Source organism: Panthera leo, chromosome D1 (genome assembly GCF_018350215.1).
Source record: "Panthera leo isolate Ple1 chromosome D1, P.leo_Ple1_pat1.1, whole genome shotgun sequence".
In the NCBI taxonomy this organism is placed as follows: domain Eukaryota; kingdom Metazoa; phylum Chordata; class Mammalia; order Carnivora; family Felidae; genus Panthera; species Panthera leo.
Window position 1 is genome coordinate 102141982 of NC_056688.1, and position 15560 is coordinate 102157541.

The 15560-nt window shown below is 46.2% G+C and overlaps 1 long non-coding RNA gene across 1 annotated transcript; it reads left to right on the forward strand.

The window, feature by feature from the left end:
- The first annotated feature begins 307 nt into the window (after window positions 1-307).
- On the forward strand, window positions 308-5121 carry LOC122201126. The gene is made up of 3 exons (XR_006194091.1): window positions 308-376; window positions 2659-2742; window positions 4993-5121. It is a non-coding gene; the product is annotated as an uncharacterized LOC122201126 (long non-coding RNA).
- Window positions 5122-15560: the final 10439 nt, after the last annotated feature.

Here is a 15560-nt window from a genome sequence, read left to right on the forward strand (position 1 = left end):
TTATCACATAGGCCTAGAAACAGTTTTTCCAATTTAATCTCTTATCTTTTAAGTCTAGAAATAGTTACCCTTTCCAATTTTTTAATGCTCCAAATTTTTTATTCTTTCTCTTCCTTTTCATTTCAACTTACAAACTGCTTTAAAGTTACTTAAAAACCTTACAGACCTGACTTGGATCAATTTGGACTGAGACCAAAAGTGTTTGAAGCACACAGACAATAATGCAACATGAACTCATAATAGGAATGAGCCTCCCCATTGAAATGGTCATAGTGATGACAGGTAAGGGAACTGTGAAAAAATATGACCAAGTTAAAGAGCTGGCCTATGGATTCAGAGTTCAGAATGTGTACCAGAAATCTTTGCTGTAGGACAGGTTTGCTGTTGGAGGGATAACAGGGAGTGATGGGAAAGAGCTATTGCCCATGGTGGTTAAGAGACTATCCTCTTTCTGTTACTGGTCATTACCCCTAACCCACTCACCATGGAGAGCAGAGATCATAGTTTTAAAAAGCCCCTATGAGGGGCACCTGGGTGGCTCAATTGGTCAAGTGTCCAATTCAATTTTGGCTCAGGTCATGATCTCCCAGCTTGTGAGTTTGAGCTCCACATCGGGTTCCATGCTGACAATGTGGAAGCTGCTGGGATTCTCTCTCTCTCTCCCCCTCTCTCTCTGCCCCTCCCCTGCTTGTGCTCTCTCTATCTCAAAATAAATAATCTTGTTAAAAAATAAAATAAAATAATTAGCCACTACAAAAGTGTTGTATAAAGAAAAACTATTATCCAATGTGTTCTCCCCTGCTTTACACTTAGCTCACAGAATCATTTGGGAGTACACAGCATGGAGTTCTAGAAAATATGTAACGTGGCTGATTTTTACAACACGGAGGGTTCTTTCCTCTTTTTTTTTAATTTACTTATTTAAATTCAAGTTAATTAGTGTACAGCATAGTATTGGTTTCAGGAGTAGAACCCAGTGATTCATCTCTTCAACATAACACCCCATGCTCATCCCAACAAGTACCCTCTTTAATACCCAATCCTCCCACCCACATCCCCTCCAGCAACCCTCAGTTTGTTCTCTGTATTCAAGAGTCTCTTATGCTTTGCCTCCCTCTATGTTTTTATCTTATTTTTCCTTCACTTCCCCTATGTTCATCTGTTTTGTTTCTTAAATTCCACGTATGAGTTAAATCATATGATATTTGTCTTTTCCTGACTGGCTTATTTCATTTAGCATAATACCCTCTAGTTCCATACACGTTGCTGTAAATGTCAAGATTTTATTCTTTTTCATCACCGAGTAGTATTCCATTGTATATGTACCACATATTCTTTATCCATTAGTCAGTCGATGGATATTTGGGATCTTTCCATAATTTGGCTATCATTGATAGCGTTGCTATAAACATTGGGGTACATGTGCCCCTTTGAAGCAGCATTTTTGTATCCTTTGGATAAACACCTAGTACTACAATTTGCTGGGTCATAGGGTAGTTCTATTTCTAGTTTTTTGAGGAACCTCCATACTGTTTTCCAGAGTGGCTGCACTAGTTTGCATTCCCACCAGCAGTGCAAAAGAGATCTTCTTTCTCCACATCCTCACCAACATCTGTTGTTGCCTAATTTGTTAATGTGTGCCGTTCTGACTGGTGTGAGGTGGTATCTCATGGTGGTTTTAATTTGTATTTCCCTGACGATGAGTGATGTTGAGCATTTTTTCATGTGTCAGTTGGCCATCTGGATGTCTTCTTTGGAGAAGTGTCTGTTCATGTCTTTTGCCCATTTCTTCACTGGATTATTTGTTTTTTGGGTGTTGGCTTTGATAAGTTCTTTATAGATTTTGGATACTAACCATTTATCTGATGTGTCATTTGCAAATATCTTCTCATAAGTTCTATTTCTATAGCTGAGCCAGCATTCAAAAGAGGTCCCTATATACATAAATAAAAAGCCCAAGCTATGGAAGTAGTTGATATAGGACTTTTAGCTGGTCAAGAGTTAGAGTCCCATATAAAGGAGCAGTTTACACTTTCATTCATTCAAAAATATTGATCGCACATCTCCATGTGCTAGGCACATGTTTCACATGCTGGGTATATGGTAATGAACAAGATAAAGTCCCTGCCCCTTGGTGCCTACTCTCTATATGGGGGTGGGGGTGGGGGTGGGAGGAGTTAGATCCAATGATAAACAAAAATAAATAAATAATTCCAGATAGTGGCAATTGTTACAAAGAGAATAAAGCAGGAAGAGGGTTGGGGGATGAGGGTCCAGAAAAAGTGGGTCCAAATCAGATAGGTCCTAATGGACCCTGGTCAGACTTCATATTTAATGTAAATGCCATGGTGAACCATTGGAGGGTTTTAAGCAAGGGAATAACATGCTCTGATTACATTTTCAAAGGCTATTCTGGATGTTATGTGGGTAATGTTCAACAGTTGGGAAAGAATGTAAGCTAGGAACCAGGAAGGGGCCTCCTAAGTAGGCCTGGTTGGAAGGTGTTCTAAGGGATACCAGTGTTGGTGATAGACAAAGAGACAAGTTAAGGATAGATTTTAGAGGCAGAGCCAGTGGGATTTGATGATGTACTGGATATGAGGAGAGAGAACAAAAGAAGAATCAAGAATAACTCCTCATCTTTTTTTTTTCCTTCAGCTATAGCTATGCTCAGCAAGACCCAAGTAGCAGAAAGGCTGTCTTAATTCTATGAAAAAAAAGAATACCAACAGTCAACAACCAGTAAGTCAGAAAACCCTGATGAGTAAGTTGGAAGGAGGAGGGAGGAAGCAGATATACAAACAGATTCATAATGTCAGGAAACAGTCCAAACCTAAGAGCCCAGAGACAGAGTTAAAAAAAAAATCTGAACATGCAGCATTGCTTTAAATACTCCCTGTCACTCCCAGGGTCCCAGTGGATGTTAAACACAGCAATGGAGCTTCAGGGACTGAGTTCAAGCCGAAATAATCAGCAGCATTTTCAGAGTACAGGTAGATTTGCATTCTCAGTGATGGGCTAGAGGGAAACCCTCTAGAGTGATTTCCTAGAAGGAAAATATAAGACTCCCTCAGCTATAGACAAAGAAGCAAATCCAAAAAACAAATTCTATTTGAGATGGGCCCAGATATGTTTGAAATGGGAATATTGCATAGAATCGTATAAGGAAAAATGGGGACAAACAGCTTGTACTTGTCTTAGCCAAGGAATGAAATGGTGATGAGCTGGGCTTCTCAGTATGATGCTAATACTGTGAATGTTCATAATGCTGACTTTTGTGCATTTACATTGTACCACACACGCATCCAGCACATTACCTGCAATATCATGTTGGTGTCTCACTGGGGGAGAGCTGCTACTGACAAAGGGAGAGCAAAATAAAGAACATGGACTAGGGAGCCACACTGCCTAAGTTCCCATCCCAGTGCTGCCACTTGGTAGCCATGTGATCTTGAGCAGGCGACATCATCTCTTTGTGTCTGAATTTCTCTATTCATTTGAAGGGATAACGGTAGCCACCTCATAGGGTCTCTGAAAGGGTTAAATGAGTTCATGTATGTAAAAGGCTTAGAGGAATGCCTGGCACAGAGTGATATTCAATTTGTGAGAGTGACTACTGCTAGCTTCCCTCTTTTACAGAGAAAGAACTAGAAGCTGAGAGATGTTCAAGTAACTTGTCTAAATCACACAGCTGAAATGTGGCAAAGTCAAAGTGTTAATCCGCACCTGCCCTCCCAGCCCAGTGTGCTAAACCACGGTCATATACTAGATAGGTCACAGTGGCCAGCTGTGACAACTAGTCTCCAAACATGGAACTCAGTGAGTCGTGCCTCACTTGAGTAGTTCATTCCCATGCTGAATCTGGGCTGGCTCTGTGATTCGATTTCACCAAGGGAAGGTAGCAGAAGGTAGCAGATGCTATGCCTGTTCCAGACCTAATCCTTAAAAGGACCTGACAGCTTCTGCTTGTGTGCTCTTGGGAGCCCTAAACTTCTGTGGATTAAGTCTGATCCATGGAGACAGAGGGAAAATCCACATGGAGACACCACGTGGAGAGAAGAGAGACTCAGGCATTCCAGTGTGCCAGCTGAGCCCAGCTTTCTAGCCAATCCCTCCAGGCACCAGACATTTTTGTAAATCTGTCTCGAACATTCCAGCCCCAGACACCCTCTGAGCACAGCCCCAAGCAGAAACAGCAAAAAAACTGTCCAGCTAAACTTCAGGGATGACCACTGTTGAATTAATTAAACAAGAGGCCATTAGACTGAGGTGGCTTTAATGCCTTCGTCACCTACAAGAGCAAACCAAAACCTAAAGCCTGTAATGCCTCAAGGTTAAAAAATGAAGACCTAAGGACAACCAATCGCAAATAGCCAGCTACTCTTTCCCAAATAAGGTGACCACTGAAGCTGTAGTCACTCAAATAACTCTTTTGCTTTGCTTCTGTGCCTTCCCCTAACTCTTTCCAATTTGGCACTCCCCTAATCAAATTGACGTTTGCTCGAATAACCTCTTAGAATGTCTGATATGCCACAGTTTCTTTTTTAACACGACCAATTTATCATTTTAAGCCACTTTGTTTAGGACTATTTGTTACAAAGCATCCACAACTGAAAGACTGCCCTATGAGGAAAAGATCTATAGAGGACAAAACTATGTCAGCAACATGAGCCTGAAACCCAGAGTGGCCTTTCCACCCCAAAAGCAAACTATGTAGAGGGTAGCAACCCATGCTCCCAGATCTAACCACCCGAGTGCAACAGCACCCATAAGCTATTGCCACTTACCAGCTGAATAAGTTACTCAATATTTCACTGACTCATTCTGTTCTCTGTATAATGGGGATGCCACCTGTCCCATAGCACTGTAGTCGTGATTTAATGATCTAATCCCTATTAATGAGCTAAGAATCATGCCTGGCACCTTGTAAGAAATCGACAAAAGATTAGCCACTGCTATTTTTTAATATTAAAAATATTATAATTATTCTAGATGTGATTAATTTGGCCAATGCAAGGAACACATGAAATCTTCAGTCCTAGTTTCCAACTTCTCCAAGAATAACACCACTGGAAACTTGCATCACTTTCCTTTGCTTTAGGCAATGCTAGTGCACCATACTGTAACGATCTATTAACAGAGTTTGACAAGGCCAACAGAAATTAATAAAGAGAAGAGTACAACCCATCTCGTACTGGTCTGGAAGTGTATTGACATCCCAAGCTACTTGTAAAATGTCATTGAGAAATGTATCGTGGTAGCATGTTTTTCCCCAAAGGAAAAGTCATCTACAACTCAGATGCAAAGTGTTATGTGTCTCCTTCCGTGCAAAAAATTTCAAACCCTGTTCCACTCCACAATAGCAGAAGAATATTGAGCTCCCAGAAGTGATGCAGCAGCCAAAGGAAGCACAGATGCAAGCCCTGAGCCTGTGAATTACAGCGAGAACCAGCTGCAGTCACTATTGTGATGAACAGATAAGGGAGGTGCAATGTCTGCCTTACAAATAAAGGCACTTTCTAATGATTAAGCAAATGTTAAATCAAGAATTAAACCCCGGAGTGCCTGGTTGGCTCAATGGGTTGGGCGACCAACTTCGGCTCAGGTCATGATCTCATGGTGGTCCATGGGTTCGAGCCCCACATCAGGCTCTGTGCTGACAGCTCAGAGCCTGGAGCCTGCTTCAGATTCTCATTCTCTCTCTCTCTCTCTCTCTCTCTCTCTCTCTCTCTCTCTGCCTCTCCCCTGTTTGTGCTCTTCTATCAAAAATAAATAAACATTAAAAATTAAAAAAAAAAAAAAGAATAAAGCCCCTAAAGGAAAAACTAGACACTCCAACAGAGATCAGATCTCAAGAGATCTTCACTTTGGTGAAGTGGAACCAATCACTGATATTTGGGCCTGTTATATATCCTGTATTGCTTCATCAAAGATGTTTCACCAATTTGAAATCACTCCTTGTTCCAGGACGATGCTCCCCTTCTGTCATCTGTGATATATGAATTTCTGGAGTGCAGGCACCCTATCTCATTATTAGACTCTTGGGATCCTACTCTCCAGAGCTGGTAAAATGAAGGATACAGCCCACTCTCTGAATTCCTCCTTGAAGAACTTATTTATTTCTGTCCAAAAGTGCTACAAGTTACTCCAGGAGGCTGATAATTATAGAAGGCAGCTGCAGTGAAGAAGCAGCAACCCCAGGCTGAAATTCAACAAATATTGCTGAGGCCCCGGTGTGGGCAAGGCAATGTTAGGTACATGAAAGAATAACAAAAAGACCAAAGAGACCAGGATCCCTACTTCACCTTTTATCCACAGAGCCTAGCACAGGATGTACAGCAGCTTTTCAACAAATGTTTATGAAAGCAAATTCATCTTGCTACCAACTCACAAGCCCATTTCCCTCTCCAGAGTTCAGATGTCACCTCTTGTTTGAAAAATTAAAAATAAATAAATAAAAGTGGGTTAGAGCAGCACTTCTCAGTCTTCAGTGTGCATAATTCCCTGGGGATCTTGTTAAGGTGCAGATTCTACAGCAGCAGGCTTGGAAGGGCCTGGGAACTGCATTTCTAACAAGCCACCAGCGTCACTGGTCCATGTACCACACTTTGAATGGGAAGGAGTCAGATGATCTCTCAGGGAAAGACTGGACACAACTGACAGTCCTCCGACTCTGCGTGTTTTAAGTATAGAAAACATTAGTGATCCTAAGTGTAGAAGGAAGAGGAAGAGAGGCAAAGGGGGATGGGAGTAGAGCCTGGGGTGGATCCAGGAGGTTAGTAGAGGCTTCTCCCCAGGGCCTGCAGGAAAAGCTCGCTCTTTTGTCACAATACACAAAGCTTTTGGTGTCTGTAAAAAGAATCAGCGATAATTTTGCTGGCTCGGAAGGCACTGTCTCTTAATGATTCTTCCTGTTTTTCTCAGCCCAATCCAAGAGAATGAGAAAACAGACCTAGTGAAGGTCAGCTGAGGTCAGAGAGGTCCCTGAGAGGGGCTGCTTTCAGCCCACACTTGGGGGAAAGGAGGCATCAGAGGCCCACCTCCAGCCCTGTCTGGGTCTAGTCCTACTCCCGGATGAATCCAGCTCAACACAGAGTAACCCAGGGTGGGTAGGCAGGGGAGCTCTGCATCAAGTCAACTGCATTCAAGTCCACATTCGTCACAACTGCTGTGTGCACCAATGTGCTAGGTTCCCCAGATGATGCCAAGATACAACAAGGTCAAAGCCCACTAGGAGCTTACAGACTGATAGAAAAGGGATGAGGCACTCACAAGAAGACAGAATGCAATGCAGAATGTACACAAGAGACTCACAAGTAGTACAGAAATTTAGAGCAGCAAGAGATGGAATTCCCTGAAAGGGACCAAGGAGAACTTCATGGAGACAGGAACATCTGAAGGATGGGTACGGGCTCCTCAAGTAAAGATGGAAATGATGGTATTCCAGATAGGGAAAAGTGGGAGAGAAGGCACAGAGGGGAAGGAAGGTACATGCTCAGCGTGGAATCCAGTGTGACTGGAATTTGCAGGGGAAGAGCCTGGTGAGGGGCACTGGGACGCCAAGCAAGGACTTTCAACTTTAGCGCCTTCCCCATCCTAGGGTCTGATAGAGGTGCCATATGCACACACACTTTCCTGGACTGTTTTTAGAATCGCACCTGCAAAAATGGCACCGAGATCATATGTGGCAACTCAACAATTTTTTACGGAGCCCCTAATATGTATGAAGCACTATCCGAGGCACTGGAAATATAAGAGAAGACTAAGACAGACAAGTTCCCAAAGGTCAAACAATAAGAAATATGACACGTAGAAAGAACATGGGACCTGAAATCAGAGAAGTCTTGGGTGCAAATCCTAGCTGTGCCTTGTGAATGAAAGACATCACATCTGTGTTTTCCACCTCCCCGGTGGGGTTCATTATACCTATCGCACAGCATTGAAAGAAATTCATACTGTGTGGGGCACACTGTAGACATTCATTACCCGTTTGTTCTGTATTCAGCCATAAAGAAAGGAGACTGGAATAACTCATCTCCAGGGTCCCTTTCAGCTCTAATATTCTGCTTCAGCAGTTCTAAGACTCTGTGGCACCATGCCCACTGACCAGGGACCTGGCACACCCCACCAAGTGAGGTTCTGCCCCTCCCTGGGCGAGAAGCCTCCCCCAGGGTGGCCTGACATGAGGCCAGGGGATCAGGCAGCCATTAATCAGGCTGCTGCCCTCACTGGATGTGGCGCCGGCAGGCCAGGCAGCGTTCTGGCTGCTTAGCTGTCCCCATTGCCTTCCTCACCACTCCACTGACCCGTTGCCATGGCAGTGAACCCCAAGAGACTACTAGCAGTGGCCAGAATCGAAGAGGAAGGTTCTGTTCTTCTGAATCAATCTGACTCCATGTTGGTTGATTTCAGGGTCCCAGAGTGACAAATAAGAACAATGTAAGCTGAGGGGCACCTGGGTGGCTCAGTCGGTGAGGAATCTAACTTCGGCTCAGGTCATGATCTCACAGTCCATGGGTTCGACCCTGTGTCAGGCTCTGTGCTGACAGCTGGGAGCCTGGAGCCTGCTTCAGATTCAGTGTCTTCCTCTCTCTCTCTGCCCCTCTCCTACTCAAGCTCTGTCTCTGTCTCTGTCTCTCTGTCTCTCTCTCTCTCTCTCTCTCTCTCAAAAGCAAATAAACAACAACAAAATTTTTAAGAACAATGTAAGCTGAGCGCTTTTTCAATGCTAGACACTATGTTAAGTGGTTTTCATCAGCTACCTCATTTCCTACAATGACACCATGAAATAAGTATCCTTACCCCCACATGGCAAAACAGGAAACTGAGGTTCAGAGAGATGAGTACCAATGTCACACAGGTGGTCTTAGAGAAGCCAGGACACGATTGTGCCCCCCCACTCTCACCCCAAGCATGATATAATTCCAAAGACTCCATGCTTTTCCACATGCCACCATTTTCCCAGCCACCTGAGCCTCTACAAAAACTGGTGCCCTTGTCCCATTGCCTGAATGTTCCTGAGGGCTTGGGGGGAGTGGGGGGACAACTGCAAGAACTGGGACTGAATCCTTCTAGGGCTCCAAGGATTCCTCAGAGGCCAAGCGTGATAACAAACTACTGATAACAAATTACTCAGCTGCCAAAAAATAAAGTTCTGGAATTTTCTTAATGCAATCCCAATTTCAAATATTCAGCCTGTTTTTCTTCCCAAAAAAATGAAAATTCCAACATTTTGGCTTCCACATTAACTCATCTCCCAAATGATCTCTTACATCTGGAAGCTACACAATGTTTGATAACATCTGTTGGACCCTGTCACAACACTCCAATCTAGAGAGCTGGGTCCCTGTATTTAGGCACAAGGTGGCAACCTTGCTTTTAGCTGCAGGATTCTGGCCAGACTGGAGGGGCCACCTCTAAGCACCCAAGGAAACTAACCCTCTCCCTAAACTCAGATGCTGGGAAACTCACTGAGAGAACAGCTTGGTTTTCCCTCCTTACCACCAGCATGGCTGTTGAACCTATTGAGTCCAAACACTGGGAGCCCAGGACATGGGAAAATCCAGCTGGCTTCATGGCCCCAGACATCTGGATTCCCTAACCACAGTCCCACTGAGAGGGGAGCCAGCAGGCGCAAGGAAGCTTGGGAAAGCATTTGGAGGGACTTTTGCCAAGTTATCTCCCTCCTGAACAAACACATGTCCCACTATCTAGAGGTCAACAGAGGCATGTTTATATATACATAGACCATTCCGTTGATTAATTCATTAACTCCCTGGGTGGCCTTTGGCCCCTTGAGAGCTCACCCCTTGGGGCCTCAGTTTCCTTATCTATAAAATGTAAGAATTAGACTAGTTGATATCCAAAACTTCTTCCTGCTCAACTATTTCTACAATTCTACTCTAAGAGTACAGGAGAAACATGGGGTGTATTTCTGGAGCTGGCTCTGCTGTGCTGGCATGGGCAAGTCTTCCCCATCTCTGAGCCCCTGTTGCCTTAAGTCATCAGATGAGGAGGTAGACAAGATGACCCCACAATTCTCCACAGCTCTGACATTTCAGAAACCAGAAGATGTCAATCTCGCTTCTAGAACTGACACCACCTCAGCACCACCACTGGCACCACTGGCTCAGGTCACTCTCATCTCCCACCCAGACCAGTGCAATAGCTTCCCAGCTGGTCCAGCAACATTCACTGCCTCCTCCCCATCCATTCTCTGAGGCACTCAGAGTGATGTTTCTTTTCAAAACACAAATCTGATCCTATTAGCCCCCTGCTGATATGGATCCCACCCCCCACTCCCCCCCACCACCGTTGCTTTTAGCATAAAGAACAAAAGCCCCAGTGCAGCCTGCAGGACCCACAGAGCTAGTCCTGCCAACCCGTAGCCATCATCTCACATCACCACAGTCCTTCTGCACAAGCCACCTGGCCTTTTACCTCCCAGCCCTGGAGCCTTGTTCATGCTCTTCCTTTGCCTAGAATGCCAGTCTGCTTCCTCTCTCTTTCTCACTCTATTCTTCCACTATGGAGTTTCTTCTCCTCCCTTAGAGCTCACCGCAAGCTCTGCCCACCCCCTGCCAACCCCCACACAGGAGTCCTCCAGGACCATGCAGGCTAGCTCGGAATGCCTACTAGATTCTCATGGGAGCCCACACCCACACTGTCTCCTCCACAGCTCTCCTACCCATTCCCATGCGCATGTTCATTGATGAGGTTGTTGGTTTTCTCTCGGCCCATGATTGATTTACACTCAATAAATATTCCCAAGATGGGTGGATGGAGCTGGTGTTCTGCCCTTAGGAAGCCCCTGGGCAGTGGATGGCATCTCTTCCAGCAAACCCTGGCAGAGACCAAGGCTGTGCTGGCTCTGATCTAAGTCTTTGAGGCTCCTGAGGAGACATCATGCTGACGGCTGGAAAACTTTGCCCAAGGCAAGCTTGTGACTTCAAGTCAACTGTGGGCTATGCTCAGAGTTCATCCCAGCAGAAGGTGCTCAGAAGTCCGCCCCAGAGACCTAGGGTGCTGGCTGCCCTCCCAGCCAGCAGGCAGACAGAGGAGTGGCTCCAGAGCATCAGTCAGCCTCAGGGGAGGTGGGGGAGAGGGGGAGCCGGAGTTCTGCCAAAGGCAAGATGACTAGATAGATTCTTTGTTCTTTGGAAATGTCCAAAGTACTTCCCCACCCCCACATCCTTCCACCAACTGTCTCTCGCACTGACCATTCAAATGGGAATGCAGCCCCCTCCTCTGGGAAGCCTCCCTACACCTCCCCCCCTGGACTAAGGGCCTTATTCCTGAGCCTCTACACCCCAGGCATCCCTTTAGCTTTGTACTCAGTACATTACACTGAAAGTATGTGTTTCTGAAGGCTGCCTGAGGGAAAGAACCTAGTCCTTTTTATCTTTGATCACCAGCAGCAGTGCCCAGAACACAGCCAACACCTGGAAAAACCCTGTCATTGCATAGATGAAGACACTAAGACCCTGAGAGGAAGAGGGACATGTCCGCAAGGTTGCACACCATGTCACTCACTGGCAGAGCCAGGAATACAAGCAGGGTCACCTAGTTCAATTTGCCATCTGTATCTTTTGCCTCCCTGGCTCCATAGGGGTGGGCCCCATTTCTGATTTTAGGGACCAGGGCATCCAAAGACTCAGGATGGGAACATCCTGAAAGCAAGACCCCTGGACTCTCCCATGTGGAGAGTAGCGGCAGCCTGTTGGGTCCCCTGCCCACCATCTGGAGACGCTGACCCCACTCAGGACTCAGAGCAATAGAAAATCCAACTTCAGTTCCAGCAGACAGTGAGCACACTGTGGCGATCCCTCCCTTCTCTGCATGCACGACATCCACTTTCCAAGAAACAGAGATTTTTGGTTCTCCCTCCACTCCCCTATCCCTGATCAGGTGCTTCCTAAGAATCAGCCAGCATTTACCAAGCATCCCCAGACTGTAGGCTTCCTGAGGGCAGGGAAACTTATTGTAGGTTTGGTTCATAGAATACACTATCTTAAAAGGCCTTTCGGATTCACCTAGTTCCGCCTTTTTTCTATGTCTATACCTAGGAAATGAGGTCAAGAGGGCAAAAGTGACTTGCCAGGTCACTGTGTGAATGAACGACCAACAGAGCCAGGCTCTGAGCCTGCCCCTCTGTGTCCCAGCAGGTCTCTGTCCTCTACTTCACAGGACCCCGACTCTGACAAGAAGCTTTCTTGAATCTCCTCCAGGCTTCACAGCAGAGAGGGTCCCTGTGAAGTTTTGCTCACTGATGGGAGGGAACATGTTAAGATTCAAACCACAAATCTGATTGCACCATTTCCCTGCTTAAAAGGCTTCCATGGTTTCCCACTACCCCTCAGATGAAGTTCGCCCTTCTTGGTGTGACCAGCTCACAAAGCTGCTGGCCCCAGTCTTCTCTCCAGCCACAGGCCACTGGTACGCAGAACTGTAGTCCCAACTCACCCCTCCTCAGCAACACTCACACCTCTTCACCTGGCCAATTCCTGTCCATCCTTCAGCTGTGTGCTCCTCTTCCTCCACCACAGAGCTGGCCCCCATGCTCTCCCACCCCCCAAGCTCCCTGGACTTTTGGAACTTGATTCAGCTCACTGTATTTGCTCATCGTCTCTGTACCTCACCCAACGGTAAACTCCCCAAGGGCTGAGATGGTGTCTCTCTTCACTGCATTTCCACAGACAAGCTCTGTCCTCAGCGCCAAGAAGGCCTTCAACAGATATGAGTGCTTTGATTGGCAGGTGGAGACCACTCCCCTTCACTGGTCTTGTTCCTAGACTCAGTGTAACTATGGGAGGCCACTGAGCATGGACCCAGAGGACAGGTCCAGCTAAAGCAGGGACAGCGGTGGGGTAGAAGCAGATCACAGAGAAAGCGCTAACAATCTGGCCAAGAGGAGTCTCCATCCAAGACAGCTGAGATCCCCGTCTCGGTATCAGTCCAGGATGCATGTGGAGGGGGAAGTCTTCATCTCCCTCTGATCCCTGGCTGCTACTTCCTGAGCCTCCTCAGGACTCAGGGACAGGCGGGCAGGCGACCGGGCAGTGGGGCAGCCACACGCTTCCACCCCTAGCACGTATCCTGTCGCTGCCTCTTCTGGCAGGATGTTATTGCAGAGTCCTGGGCTGTTATTGTCAGGAGATGGGCTTTCCTGAGCTCATTAAAGGGCCTCTGTCCTTTCTCCAGGACCAACACCCCCCCTTTCCTCTGTCCACATCAACACTGAGAGAAAGGGTCCCAGGGGCAACTCCAGGTGGAGCGTGGCCGCTGACCATCCCTCTGCTTGCCTGACCGGTCGCTGTGATCACAGATGGTGATGCTTGCCATTGGGATCCTTGTGTGTCAGGCAGTGCTAGGCATTGATGGCCTTTGTCTAATTCAACCCTTGCCACAATGATGCAGAACAGACGCTATTCTCAGCTTTACAGTGGAGTGAGCTGGGGCTCAGAGAGGTTAAATGATGGGCCCAAGGTCACACAGCAAGAAGAAAACAGAGCAGCGATTCAAATCCAGATCTGCCTGACTCCAGCACCCATTCTCTGGCACTATCCCCTTGCTGCCTACCTAGTACATGAGCTAGTTTTTGTTCTAAGTGAAGATCTCAGTGAAGGAAGGGGGAAAGGTCTTCCCAGGAGCCAGCATTTCCCTACAGGGAATCTAGAGGTCACAGGATCTTCCCTCATCCTTGGGAAAGAGCTGGAACTAAGATGGATAACAAGATAACGCCAATCTTGTGTTTTCTCAGCCCTTAAGCAAATCCAAGCACTCCCACCCCTAGAGGAGAAAGCCTCCTCATCGTTCATGGACGAGGCAGAAGAGGGATAAGGATGGTCACAGACAGGGAATAATCACAAGTATAATTTCTCTTGAGTGGTGTTGTATTGGAAAGGGCAGGAGTGTGACAGCCAAAAACCATGGCTCCTTCTGTGTCCTAATACCACTAGCTGGGTGATCCTTATACTTCACACCTTCCAAAGGTCTCATTTTCCTGATCTGGGAATTATGATATTATGACAACCACCCCCACCACACAGGGTACATCATAAAAATCGAATGACTCCAGGGCGCCTGGGTGGCTCACTCGGTTAAGCGTCTGACTTCGGCTCAGATCATGAACTCGCCTTCACGAGTTCGAGCCCCGCATCAGGCTCTGTGCTGACAGCTCAGAACCTGGAACCTACTTCAGATTGTGTGTGTGTGTGTGTGTGTGTGCGTGCGTGTGTGTGTGTGTCTGCCTCTCCCCTGCTCACACCCTGTCTCTCTCTCTCTCTCTCTCAAAAATAAAGATTAAAAAACGTTTTTTTTAAAAGAATCCAATGATTCCATGTGCATGAAAGTGCCTTGTACAGTGAAACACAAAACTCTCTTTCAATTATGTTTTCTTTCTTTTTTCTGTTTGGGTGACAACTTAGAGTAGCAGCTTTGGGGCTGAACCTCGGTTCAAATCTCAGTTCTGCTAGTTACTACTTAGGTGACCACAGATGAGTGGTTCAGAGACTCTCTACCTCTGTTTCTTGGTGTGAAGAAAGAGAGCGACAATACCTGCCTCACAGGTTTGCAGAAAGGATGAAACACATTGACATATAAAGCACACATATAAAGCCCAGTACCTGGAGTTCAAGCTCTCAATAAATGGCAATTGCTACTTGATTACAAATCATTGTTATTATTTCTATTGCTGTTTTGATTATTCTGCGGTAGTTGTATTTGCAGTCCTGCAGCACAGAGGAGCAGACGTGGGGCGAGGAGGCAGCCCGGGCCCAGCTGCTCAACAGCCAAGAGCCTTCTTGACTCCAACACCCAGCAGCTAGAGCCATGCAGCGTGAGGAACAGAACTAGCACCTGCCTTCCATGGAATAACAACAGAGACAGACAGAGACAGACAAGGAGAGACAAGGAGATCATGAGAGAAGCACAAAAGATGCTCTTGGAATAAAGACGTCATGAAAAGAACAGCCCTGCCTGGAATGGCATTCTCTTTCACCACTAGAGAGAAGTCTCTCAGACACTAATCAGATGCCTAGGGTACCATACAAGGTCCTTTACCTGCATTATCTCATTTAACCACATCCCTAGGAGGTACACGCTGTTATGATTCCCAGCTTACAAAGAAGGAAATCAACTTTCAGAGGTTTAGTGACTTGGCCAAGGTCGGACATTTAGTGGCACCTAAACCCCAAAATGACTCCAGAGCCAGCTTTTTTTTAACACTCAGACCACATCTAAAGGCCAGTGCCATCACTTACTGGCTAGTGACTTTGGGAAAGGACTTCACTTTTCCTGAATTTTCAGTTTTTTACCTGTGACATGAGTACAGATAAAGCCTACCTTGCTGGACCGTGTGGCCTATGGCCCAACCTAACAGGTGCCTGGCGAGTGACATTCTTCCTGTCACATCCATTTTTTTGCAAACCCACTTGACCATAAGAATTACTTGACATGCTTAATAAAAACACAGATTCCTGAGACCTGCTCCAGACCTGCTGAATCAGAATCCTTAGGGAAGTTTCCTAGGAATCTGTATAAAAAAAAAAAAAAAAAGCTCT